This window comes from Balaenoptera musculus, chromosome 9, assembly GCF_009873245.2.
Source record: "Balaenoptera musculus isolate JJ_BM4_2016_0621 chromosome 9, mBalMus1.pri.v3, whole genome shotgun sequence".
Taxonomy (NCBI): domain Eukaryota; kingdom Metazoa; phylum Chordata; class Mammalia; order Artiodactyla; family Balaenopteridae; genus Balaenoptera; species Balaenoptera musculus.
In genome coordinates this window covers 48,464,000-48,475,947 of record NC_045793.1, presented here as the reverse complement: position 1 = coordinate 48,475,947, position 11,948 = coordinate 48,464,000, and the positions used below count along the sequence as shown (strand labels likewise).

The 11,948-nt window shown below is 42.1% G+C and overlaps 1 protein-coding gene across 1 annotated transcript in view; it reads right to left on the bottom strand.

Annotated features, from left to right (window-relative positions):
- Positions 1 to 346: 346 nt before the first annotated feature.
- Positions 347 to 11,948, bottom strand: part of TRIL (TLR4 interactor with leucine rich repeats) — an 87,271-nt gene continuing 75,669 nt past the window's right edge. Inside the window, exon 3 of the mRNA XM_036863174.1 lies at positions 347 to 1,489. The gene's annotated coding sequence lies outside the window, so the exon portion shown is untranslated. The remainder of the gene's footprint in view (positions 1,490 to 11,948) is intronic.

The following is an 11,948-nucleotide window of genomic DNA, read 5'->3' as shown; positions in this document are numbered from 1 at the left end:
ATAAGTCCACACCTCCCACCAAACACTGAGGTGCCCCATAGAGCTTTCCAAAATGAAATGAACTCACCCAATACATTAGGAAGGCGGGAAAACAGACTGAATAGCTCAGCCTTCTGTCTTCTTTTCCTGCCCTCATCCAGCCCCAGCCCCAGCTTTCAGTCCTGGATTCATGGACTCTGATTTCACTCCACTTGGAAATTAGCAAATGGCAACACTGACCAAAAAACTTGTCATCAGGCAGGACCTTTGTGAAATGGCTCTCTAATTAGCCATTTCATATTTCTGTTATTTCTTTTGCGATTCACGTTAAAAATATGTTCCACGGATGCCAGCCCACTAGGACGCGAGGAGCCCTTGTCACTCAGCAGTAATTCAGTGAAATAATAAATAACCGCGTCGGCAGCCCTGCCGCCCACATCAGCTCTTCCCCATACGCTCCCAGGCCAGGGGGCCGGGCTCCCCACACCAGTCTCCATGCTCTCCGCGGGGCACGAGTGGTCGCCACAAACAAGGAGGGGATCTTGTCCTCCCAGGAGCCTGCTCTTGGTATGTCTCCTGTGTCGGAGGTCACCCAAGGACTCGTGTAAAAAGCTGTCTTCTCTGACACCCTGTTATCACAAGCAGCATATCTCTTGAGTGAAATTTCAGGAATGGAGGTTCCTAAGGGAAAGACGCCATTTCATCCACTAAAGCCAGATCAGCTGGAACTGGGAGACAACTGCTTACACCTGCAGAACAGCTTAGACCAGGACCTTGTGTTCTGTCAGCTTCCAGGTGGGATCCCCTCGCAGGCTCTCGCCAAGATTTCAGCCAGGTCCTCACCCTACCCTGGCCCATATTCGTCCCCCCTGAGCATCTCAGGAAAGAAAGAGTAACTTCCCCTCAGAAGCTCACCCTTCCTCATCTGTGTTAGAAAAACAGTAGGGAACTATCAAAATATGACAGAGAAAGATGTTATTCAGACAACCCTGGGCTACAGTCACAATGCTCATGAGGGCAAGCCAAATGTGGCCTGACATACCAGGCAGTATGTCAGTGGAGATGATGGAGAGAGAAAGCAGCGAGGCAGAGAGAACTCAGCCTCCTTCCTCACCCCACAGAAGGCTGGATTCTCATTTAGGGCTAAGGGTTTTAATCCAGCCTATCGCTGGATGTCAAAGAAATAAGAAAATTCCATAGAAGCACTAGAATTTATGTTCAGTCAGGGACACTCAGAAACACTCCTATTCTTTTTAGAACCTTCTGTACACAATGAACAGAGTTCTGATGAGAGATTCTCACTTCCCTTATTTTTTGTACCCTTATTGGCACACCATCCCCAGGGACTGGGTCTTGGACGCCTTTTACTTCATAGATTTCTAGATAATGTCAATCTTCTGATCTAGCAGCCATAGGTGAATGATAAGGGAGACCACCACTGAAAAATCACATCTCCTGTGACAGGAAATGAGCAGAAAGGGTAGAGCAGTTCTGTTATTCTTCCAAGGCCCTGTAGGATGAGATAAAGAATAAAGGCAGTTAGTGAAATGTTCTAGCCATTCATTTTTCTTTTTGCTCTCTTGATTTTTTAAGCAATCATTGTGTGATTTGGACATCCTCAAAAACATTAATTCTTTTGAAAACTCCCTTATATCCATCATGTATCATTTCTAAGTAAAGAATAGGTTTTTCTTCACTTCTCTTAAACTTCGTCAGTGCTGCCTGCATAAAAGGTAATTGATTTTAGAAATAGATTTTTTCTTATAGTAATCTGAGGTTTCGCTGAAATCTCAAATTGTCAGCATTTTCTTTTTTTTTTTTAATTTTATTTATTTATTTATTTATGGCTGTGTTGAGTCTTCGTTTCTGTGCGAGGGTTTTCTCTAGTTGTGGCAAGCGGGGGCCACTCTTCATCGCGGTGCGCGGGCCTCTCACTGTCGCGGCCTCTCTTGTTGCGGAGCACAGGCTCCAGACGCGCAGGCTCAGCAATTGTGGCTCACGGGCCTAGTTGCTCCGCGGCATGTGGGATCTTCCCAGACCAGGGCTCGAACCCATGTCCCCTGCATTGGCAGGCAGATTCTCAACCACTGCGCCACCAGGGAAGCCCCTGTCAGCATTTTCTGATCATTTGGTGTAAGTTTGCTTAGTGCTATGTTTTCTGTACAGGCAGATTATCTTAATCCAAGACTCATGAGGAATGCAAGCAGAACCCATGTGTTCCATGATTTCTTTTCTCGACACTCCAAACATTAAAGCAATTGAATTTACTTTAGAACTATACACCTTCGGAAGAAGATCCTTGCAACAATCTAGGAAAACAGAACAATGATGTGGCCACAAATGGCCTCTTGATTGTTTGCATGGAGTTTTTTAAACTGGTCCTTTCTGGGGAGAGATGAGGCACATCTCATCTTTAAAAGTCACTGTTTTAAAATTGCATTTCATACCAAAAAAAAAAAAAAAAACCCTGAAAGCAACATAAATGGCTAACTTTGGAAAGTCAGTTGAATTAATTTTGATATATTTGTATGGTGTAATGCTCGAAAGCTTTTTAAAATGGCGATGACTTCTGTATTTATCCATAGCAAAAGACGCTCATGATACATTAAGTGAAAAAGTAGATTAGACTGTATAGTATAATGCATATTTTGGTTTTTTTAAAGGTGCATGTAGATCCACAGAAAAATATCTGGACAAACATATGTCAAAATAGTGTATGTGTCAAAATGGAACAGTGCTTATGCCTGAGTTTTGGGTGGAATTATGAGGGATATTTATTTTCTTCTTTACACTTTTATTTATGGTGTGACTTTATTTTAATTCAGGATATCTATTACTTTGTACTAAAAATAATGAGATTTTCAATTAAAATATTTTTCCTTAAAATGTGGATTCTTAGCACATTTCTAAACTGTGTTATCTCATTCTGTCATTCAACACTGAAGATTCTGGGATGGCTAGGAAGGTGTCTGCCCTCAAAGACACTTTTACGGGGGAAGACAGTGCAAAAAAATCTAGAGGTGATAAAGAGATATTCAAGATGTAAGGCTGGCAATAAAGAATGAATAGACCACATATCCAGGGTGTTTTTAAATTCTCAACCTAAACAGTTTTTGGAAATGTTATAGAAACACTTTATTAATTCAAATCCCATAAATTCAGAATTTGTAAAAAGTCTTTAGGAGCTGAATGGAAGTTATCTTTGGAAAGTTATTTATTAAGAAAGACCTATTAAACAACAAGTAATTCTTTAACTTTCGTAAAAGAGCCACTTGGATTGTGTCTTCTAGGGGACAAACCGCATCCTTCTTAATTCTTATGTAAGCCCACTCTGTGCAGTGCAAGACATCATAGGTGCTCGACAAAAGGGTTGTTATTATTATTATTATTACATTTCATATTACTTTACTATAATGCACTTACAGTTCATTCCTTACATGCAAATAAGGCTATTTCTTACAAATGGAAGTTATCAATAGTCATTCTGTCGAATTCACTTGGAAGTAACACTGTGAAAAAGGTTCCTTTTATACTGAAAAGTACTGATAATACAACTGCATTCTAGTCAGGCTTTGAACTAAATTTCTTCTGCTGATTAACCTACAAGATTAACAGGTTATATAACTTGAGATTTAATTAACAAAATTTAAACTGGTAGTAGAACGTCAAACGAATAGTAATCAAATACATTTCATCTGAAAATTGAGATTCTTTTACATATTTTGCTTCTCTTGACTGCTTACTGTTTGATTAGATTATACTAACATTTTCTTTTCATCCTAATCAAATCAAATAATTCTAATAAGAAATGTCACTTTCCTGCAAGGTATTCTTATGGTGTAACATTCTTTTCATGCACAGCATTGTAATTGGTATTGTTTGCTGCTCATTGAATTACATTAATTATATAGAGGTATCAAATTTGCAAATAAAGAACGTTGGGATGCAACAAAGAATAAGATGTTATTCACAATTTCATTGTCAGCCAACAGTGATGATATTCAAAGAGAAAGAAAAGTTGTGTGTGTGTGTATCATGCACACAGTATAAGCCATAGAAACATTACATCTAAACAATAATGAAACAGAATAGTCTTCTATAACTGTGACCAATTTGGAAAAAGAAAGGAGGGATTCACTTCGTTAAATAATATCCTTCTTTAAATTCACTGTGAATAAGATAGTAGAAAAGAACATGTAATATTCTTATCCCAAAGCAGAGGCTTTCTGCCTCCCCAGTTCTTTTTCTTCCTTTCCCCCTGTTGCTCTGTCTTCTTTGCCCCCCTTCCCATCTCACACGCACACACACACACACACACACACACACACAGCATTAAGTAGCTAGGAATTTACCAAAACATAGCAATACTAAAAGAAAAAAAAAATTGAAGATATTTATGCACTCAACTCTAAGAATAGTCTGAAATGATGTACCAGAAAAGTCTAGATTCAGACCTCTGGCCATGGCACATGGGGTTTTTGCAGGTTTCATTGTGTGAAGTCAGAGGTCTGTCATCTATGAAACACTAACACTGACTTGCTACTTAGAAAATAGCCAGTGGTATAACTATTCCCATCTTGATTCCAGATTTAGACAAACAACTGAAGAGAAATGCAGTCCTTCTTGAATTGGGGAATCATAAATGGGACAGGGGCACCAAAAATGCCCCTTCAAACCTGAGTCTTATTTTATTTCTATTTTTGTTGTTAACAAATGAAGTCCAAATTGCTATTTAAATATCAAAGGAAGATTAATCCAAAAATTCTGATAATGAACCTATTTTACATTTTAATTTTGTTTAAAAGTATGAATATTTTCTTTCTTTTGTTTCTTTTATTTATTTAAAAAATTTTAGCATCAAGTCAAGGAATTCCAGCATAAACTCTCATCTTCCCCAAACGTTTCATTATAAAACACCCTTTCTTTGTATTTGAGTTCATTTCTTTTGGGGGGGGGATGGGGGAAGAAAGGGCGAGATTCTGACATAAGAGAATGGCAGTGCTTCCCAGATGCTTTCTGCCACGCTTTAGGGCAGCTTACTTTAAAATGTACGTGGGAGAGGTTTCTAGACTCTGCCTTTCCACACCTAATAACTCACCCTTCAAGACTTCATGCCCGTACTTATCAGGGTTGGGAACGATTTTTTTTATTATTATTTAAAAGTCTTCCTTGCAGTTACTTCCTCTGAAACAGACCACCTCTTTCATTAGGAATATTTACGGGAAATAATATATTTGTACAGTTGAAAGCATCACCTGTTTTGCTAAGTCAATTCGTGTCTGAATGCAAATAGACTGTTAGAGGGTTTACTCAACAACATTTGCTAATGGAAAGTACTAATCAAAACTTTTCTACAGCAGTAAATTTTTATATTTTTTAACCACTGGATTCCAATTAAATGTATTCAATAGAGCAAGCTTTGATTAAAACAAATTTTTTTAAGAGATTATGTATACAGCACTGTGGAAAACAAGGCAGGCTGGGTATGCAGGCACTTGTACATTCTTAATAGAAGTTTTACCTGAAGGTAAAACCCAATAAAGTGTACCCTGTAATGTGCTGTGGACTCTATGTTGATTTACCTGAGTTACCCTGTCAGCAGAAATCAACTTTACCAGGTACACACTATGCTTATATATTTAGTGCATATAAGAGTGCATATAAAAGATCCTTTTTTCTTTTTTATAAAGAAGTACTGAATTTCATTAGGGCACATTTTTTTTTCTTTAAAAAGTTCTTTGTTAACCATGGGATATACTGATTGCAAATAAAGGAAGTTATGGCACTGTGCTGATGTTTTTAAAGGGAGGGAAAATCCTTAATGTGAGCCTACAATTTCAACGAAAAAAAAAGCATAAATACAAGGTTTGGCCTTACTCGAATATATATTAGCAACATCTTTCAAAGAATCTCCTTGATTTCACTGATATATAAATATTTTCCTAAATGACTCAAAAAGATGTTATTTTTTTTTAATTGAAGTCTGTGAGGAGAGGTCTGGGAATAGATGGCTGAAAATCATTTGGGTTTTGCGGGGGGGTGGAATCCCAATTTTTTTTTTCTCATCTGAGGATATTTAAACACAACATCTTTGCACATTTCCTGTAAAAATTTCACAGACCTTTCATATATAGGATTCTTACCCCTATATTTAAGTTTCAGGATTAGCTGCAGTCCTAAAAAAATATTTAATTCTCTTTGCTCTGCGACATGGCTTAATGAATCTAGGTTGAGTTTCTTTAGGAAACATAAGAAGCTTCTTGACAACTGAGAAGTCTCCCAGACACTCATTCCTGTCAGAGTGTTCCAAAACCACACATAAGCTGAGGCCACGAGGTTCCTACATCAGACAAGAAAAGAAGACCGCGGCTTCCCTCCCTGACCTCGGTTATGACTGAGTGAGAAATGTGTTTATTGCTCAGGCTCGCTGAGTGTTTAAATGTCCCTATTGTGCGAATTATGAGTGCTTTGAGTGCAAATTATGAGCAGAGCAGCCACTCTTTATAATTTCCAACTGTCTGATCTACTCTATTTGTCCTTTCTCACCATCCACCCTTGAGAATTGCAAAATCCCAGGCCCGTTATTATTTTTAATAATGCCGTTGCATTAAAACCTTGGTTGAAGTCCTCTAGTGATTTTTCTTTCCCTCAAAATCTATATTGCTTTTAAAAGCATTTCATTAAGACTGCGTTTTTAAGGAGGAAAGAGAAAGGAGAGATGGGTGACATTAGCTGCGGTAGACATCCTTTTTAATCCTAAGACTAAACTCCCAAAACTACAGAAAAGAACTGCCTCTTTGCCTTGGGCCCCTGACTTTTAAGGGGGTAGCACTGCTGGTGAGAGGGGCAGTTACGTAGGAGAGAGATGCAGACCAGGCTGCAACTTTGCAGCAGCCGGGCTGCGCGCTGCGCGTGGCCACCTGGCCTGCGCCAGGCGTCCTTGCGCACCCATGGGAGGGGAGCGGAAGCCAGGTGCCTTCCTCTCGGGACAGGGGGCCTTCCGACGCCCCGAACACTGAGACACTCTGCCCTCGGGTTTCAGGAGTAGGAGGTAGGGGCCGACAGTTTGACAAATGAGGCAGGAGACACCTCCGGTCTCTCCTCAGTTGTCCTGGGGCCGCCGCCTCCCTCCCCAGCAAGCGCCCCTTCCCATCCCTTACAAAGGAAAGCGAATCTATTAGCTTTTCGCTCCCAGGACTCCCGTCTGCCCCTCCCTGAAACATGCACAGAAAGGGTGGCAGCCTAGATAGGGGTCCTGGGGAAGGAGAGGTATGAGTGCCAGGGGCTCCGGGTCACCGCCCCAGATTCGCCGGCGTCGCAGCACCGGCTTCTTGGCTCCTCCTGGAGCCCCGCGGCGTTTTCCTCTGCTCGCGCGCCCTCTGGCTGCGCTATGGAGAGATTCACCCGGCGCGGGGAGCCGTGGGGGGAAAACACAGAGCAGCCGCGTGCCTTTGGCCAGGAAGAAAGCAAGGTGGGCGTGGATCTGGTGGCCCGCCGCCTACCTAATACACTGGACTGGGCTCTTCCCCAGTGTGTCAAGGTGATGGAAGCTGAGGTCATGGCTTCCCTGGGCTATATGTTAGTCACCAATGCACCCCAAACAGACTTTCCTAAGACCCCAGATTTAGAAAGGAGAGCAAGGAAGTCCCACCATTTCTGGTACCCACCTCCCCGCCCTCCGCCCGCCCCCCAGCTCCATCTACACACACACACACACACACACACACACACACACACACGCACATGCACACGCACACACCCAACCACCTATTTTCTTTACTCATCCACAGCATCTCCAACACATTCTTAAACCCATGTGATGGCTTTTTTGATGTCGGCTTGGCTAAGCTAAAGTACCCAGTTATTCCATCAGACGCTAATCTAGATGTACTGTGAAGGGGGTTTGCAGATGTCATTAAAGTCACTAATCGGTTGGCTTTAAGTAAGGGACAATCTGGGTGGGCCTGACTTAATCAGTTGGAAGCCCTTAAAAGCAGGGCCAAGACTCCCCAGAGAGAGAGAGAGAGACAGAGAGCTGGAGAAGAATTCCGCCTGTGGACAACAGCTTCAGCCATGCCTACACAGCCCCACTCTGCTGTGACCTTCTCTTCCTGATTGCCTGCCCTACAAATTTTCGACTTGCTCCGCCAGCTCCCACAATAGTATAAGCCGGTTCCTTGTAATAAATCTCAATATATAAATGTATTGATTCTGTGTCTGGTTGAACCTAGATGATACAATTCATATGGCCCAAATCAGAAGAAAGTACTAAGGAAATTCACAGTGCCAGAAGATTCCACCCCAGTTCCTCCCAACTGTCAGCCAATAGATAGTTTCTGAATGTCTATTGGTGGCAGGAACAAGGCACTGTACTCTGGAGATGCAACCGAGAGCTGACAGGGTTTCTTCCCTTGGGAAGCTCTCTCATACACACACACCCAGCTCCATGTGGCAACTTTGGTCTTTTCAAACCTGCCCCAGAAGCTAGCTTTAATTAATGGTTTGTTGTGGGTACCAGTGGCATGCTTGGAGCTATACAAAAGTCTAGTAGGAGGAGAATGCCAATGAGGAGAACCAGAGAGCAGTCTTTGTCTTGAGGGCTCTCCATCTATCAGCAGGAAAGGTGAAGTGCTCATTTATCCCATTGCCAAACATCCTGAGTCATTGGCCCCCAAGGTGCGTTTTCTTTGCCCTTACTGTTTCTATATATGGCAAAGGGGTGACACTTACTGATAATGGATCAGAGCTGTAGAATGTTGGCAAAAGCAAACTCAACTCAGGCTGGCAAAAGGGCGGCTCCTCTCTAGATTCATCAGCAGAACCCCTGGTCCTAAGCCAAACTGAGAAGCCCAATAAAAGCCTTCATTCCTTCTCCAGCATCTCCTACCCCTGCCTCAAGGCTCAGGGCCTGTCCCATGATGGCAGGAACCCAGTGCATTTCAATCCAACAAATGTTTAATGAGTACCTTCCATGCTACAAGTTTATCTTCTACAATCTCATGTCCTGAAATAGCTTTTGTAATCACCATTGGCCTGCAAATGAATTGCTCTATTGAGTGATAATTTCATGGGCATCCTATTGACTTCTCCATGTTGTTGCTGTTCTTTAACCTTTTATTTTCTCCTCGATATTGACACCTTCACTTGGGCTGGGTCAGAACTCTTTTCTGATTTTACCTTCTGTTAGTCTGTTTTGCTTCCTCTCAACCCCGTCTGGAAGGATTTTCTTCTCACCCCAGTCCTCATGATTATAAAGCAGGTGTGTTCAAGGGCTCTGTATTGGTCACTCTGTTGTCTGAATCTACTCCCTCACCTCAAGAGATGAACTGTACACTGATGGCCCCATATCTATACTCTGGATGGACCTCTCTCCTGAGCCATGTATTCTATTGCTGTGGACACTTGTGTGTAGCACGAGCACCAGTTCCTCCAAAAGAACTCAGCATCTTCTCTCCTTCTTTTCTAATCTGTTGCTCATTCTAAAAGCCGTAGCTGAGTTAATGGTGTTGAGAACTGTGTCTACCCAAAAGCCCACTCCAGGAACTCATGAGGCATTCCTGCTTTCCTCTTCCTTACCTTGTGCGTTCAATTGGTAGCTGAGTTTTATCAATCTGTTGCAGAATGTCTCTGGTCTCTGATCCTCCTTCCCAGACCCACTGGAAGTGCCTTAGTCTAGGCCTTACGAAGTTCACATCAGGAGCAAATGGTCTTCTAATGATATCCCTGCTTGCATGTGTCTGCTCTCTCTCCCATTCATCTTTCTAAAATGCAAATCCTCTTGTGACACCTTCCCATGTCAGAAGTGTCAGTGGTTTCCTGAAAGCCTTCCATGACCTTCTGCCTTCCCTCCCCGTGCCCACTCTGAGCTAGCTGATGGGTGGCCCTCCTCTTTGTTCCCACTGCATCCCAATCTCACCCCTATCATAGCACTTAGCACAATGTAGCATTTTCTTCCTTAAATATTTCAAACAGAGAAAAGTGCAAAAAAAATAACATGACAACTACCAACATACTCACCACCCAAATTGAACAAAACTTTGATGTACTGATTTCAGTACTTCTTTTTAAAGGAAATTAGCCATGATAAAAATAGTTGAGATCCCTTTGTGACTCGCCTATCATTGAAGCCACCACTGTTCAAGTTTGGGGTTGATTTGTTTGCTTAGCTCTTACACTTGATTATTAACTCCCAATAATGGTTTCCCTCTCTTGTTCATCTATGAATCCCCCGGGACTTGCCAGATGGAAATAAATAAAGGGTATGAGTAAACGTCCGTTAAACGATTGTATGAATGGGTAGGTCCACACCCATGACTCCTGTGGATCAATCCTCATCACATTGAAATGCTATCTCTTAAAATTTTGCCTAATTAATGTACAATACTTTTAGAGGCATTTGATCCTAATAAGTTATCCCTGCTTTCCAGAGGTGTTACCCTTAACTAGTAGCTCTCTATGTTGACTGCACGTTGGAATCCAGTGGGGAGGTATTAGAGGGCTAATATCTGGATTCTGCCCCCAGCAATTCCTATTTAATGGATGAGATGCCTCCTAGGCAGTGGGTTGTTAAAAGCTCCCGAGTGCATATGATATACAGACAAGGCTGAGAACCTCCATTACCTCCTACGAGGCATCATTATCATTAGCGTCATCATTAGCACCAGCACTGGCAACTGGTGAGTACTAACTTTATGCTATTTATGTACATTATCTTGTTTATTTCTCACCACAACCTAAGTATTTTTATTATCCTCATTTTACGAAGGAAGAAAGAAAGCAACACTCAGAAGGGTTAAGTAACTTGCCCAGAGTCAAACAGCCCCTGGGCCCTGCTGTTCTCACTGCATCACCAGCTTCCACCATGACCAGAGTCCCAACCCTTAACTTGCCTATGGCTCTTACAAAGCCCAGGATTAACAGAATCTCAAATACCCCTAAAGAAAGTCGTTGAAGCATGGCATCACCAGTGCTCTCTAAAACCCTGAGCTTTCATTGCTAACTCTCCTTCTTTCTTGAGTCATTTCCTGAAGTTGGCCATAAACTCCTTGCCTGAGCAGCTGCCAGAGACTCAAAAAGGTGGAGTCCCTTCAGCCTCTGCCCACCACACCCTCTTTGACTACAGGAAGATTCATCTCAATTACACTCTTTAATGCTCTGTTCCTCCCTCCCTTGTCATGCTGGACTGCTTTTTCCATTGCTCTCTGTCTCTTGTTCTTCCTTTACTGTATTGACACAATACCATTACACCAAAAATACACAAGACTTACAACTCGAGATCACACTACTGCCTCTTTATTCTCCTGCTCTGTCTTTTTAAGGCAAGCGTAGGAGGAAAATACACATCAGTACTTACTCTGTATACTGATTTCTTTATAGGCGTAATGCATGTGCTTTCAATAGTGTTCACTAGTGTTTTTCAATAATGTTCCAGCAACAGGATTTTACTGTAGGAGAGACCAAGGTGCATCGTCTTGGAATCTTGGAACGTTACGGTGTGAAGGGATCTGGGAGATCACCTAGTCTGAGTGCGGCCATAACAAAAGAACTCAAAATGGAAATCTGTGGCACTGCCTCAATGGTTAAGCGGTGGACAGTGAGGAAACAAATGTCAGATTTGGGGGAAATGCTCCTCCTTGTTATGCAGTCTATTGGCTGCAAGAACGTAGGAGACCAAAATGTAGGCGATCACAGGGTAGTAAGCCTACCACTCCCGGGGAAGAGGCTGCTGTTGACTCTGTGTGGCAAAGTGTAAGAAGAAAGAGATGAGCTCAAGAAAGAACTGACTGTTTTACAAGCAGAAAAGAAAGGAAATACATTCCAAAAATTTGAGGCCTGATGAAGTTGGTCAAGGGACCACTTCCTGATTCCTAATAGTACTGAGGAAACATTCAAGCAACAAAGATTCAAAGCAACTGAGGGAAAAAAATCAGACTAATGGCATGGTGCTCAATGAAACCTTTCCGTTGGAT